Genomic DNA, 1,323 nt, shown 5'->3' on the forward strand with positions numbered 1-1,323 from the left:
CCCCACAAGAGAGAGATTGCCCTGATGCCAGAACCCACTGCAGAGCAGCGTGGTCTGTGACAACGGTGAAGATCTTCGCTCTCCAAGTAGTAGCTCCATTTCTCCAAAGCCCAGACCACAGCGAGGCACTCCCTTTCAGTCGTTGAATAATTCCGCTCGGCTGAATTAAGGGTGCAACTTGCATAGGCAAGAACTTCTTCTGTTCCAAGTCCTGTTTGTTGAGCCAAGACGGCTCCAAGTCCTGTTTGACTTGCATCCGTGTACACAATGAAATGAGCATTCAAGTTAGGATGTCCAAGCACTGGAGGAGTAATGAGACTGTTTTTGAGTGCTTCAAATGCACTTGGCATGCAGAGGTCCATTGGAATTTCACACCCTTCTTCTTAAGGTGGTTGAGGGGTTCGGCGACCTTTGAAAAGTCAGGCACAAACCTGTGGTACCATCCAGCCATACCCAGAAACGCTGAACAGCTTTGAGGGATGTGGGAATTGGGAATTCCTGCACGGCTGCAACTTTGGCTGGATCTGTGTGGATACCTGCTATACCTTCAGCATTAACCACATGACCAAGGAACTTGAGTTCTAGCAAACAGAAACGACACTTCTTCAAGTTCAAGGTCAAACCTGCAGCCTTTAGTCTGTCGAAGACGGACTGTATGTCTTTCAGATGATCCGCGACAGAGGAAGAGTAGATTATGATGTCATCCAGATACACAAGACAATTTCTACCCCTCAGATCTCCCAGGACAGTCTCCATCAACCTATGGAAGGTTGCTGGAGCATTCTTCAAACCAAAAGGCATGACTTTGAAGGAGTACAAACCAGCAGGGGTGACAAAGGCAGTCTTGTCCCTGACTAGGCGGGATCCATTGCCACCTGCCAATAGCCACTGTTCAGATCCAGATGACTAAAGATAGATGCTCCTGCCAGAGATTCCAGTATGTCATTTATGTTTAGTAGAGGGTAGGCATCGCTTTCTGTATGAATTGGCTTCCTGTAGTCACACCAGAATCGATATCCACCATCTTTCTTAGGAATCAGGACAAAGACGGTTCCACAATTCCATTCTCCAACATGCTTTTGAGCAGTTCATTGAGGATTGCCAGTTTGGCGGGGACAACCTGTAGGGACGCTGCTTAATAGGGACATCATGCCGGGTATAGATTTTGTGTTTGAAGATGGTTGTACGGCGAGTGTAAGAGTGCGACCTCACTGTTCATCTCCAACATCTGGAAGAGCTTCCACCTTTCATCATCCGACAGACATGCCAGTTCCACTGCTTGTTTGATGTAGAAATCAGCATCAGGTTTGCTTTCGCTCTCGG

Source organism: Salvelinus sp. IW2-2015, linkage group LG30, assembly GCF_002910315.2.
Source record: "Salvelinus sp. IW2-2015 linkage group LG30, ASM291031v2, whole genome shotgun sequence".
NCBI classification, from domain to species: Eukaryota; Metazoa; Chordata; class Actinopteri; order Salmoniformes; family Salmonidae; genus Salvelinus; species Salvelinus sp. IW2-2015.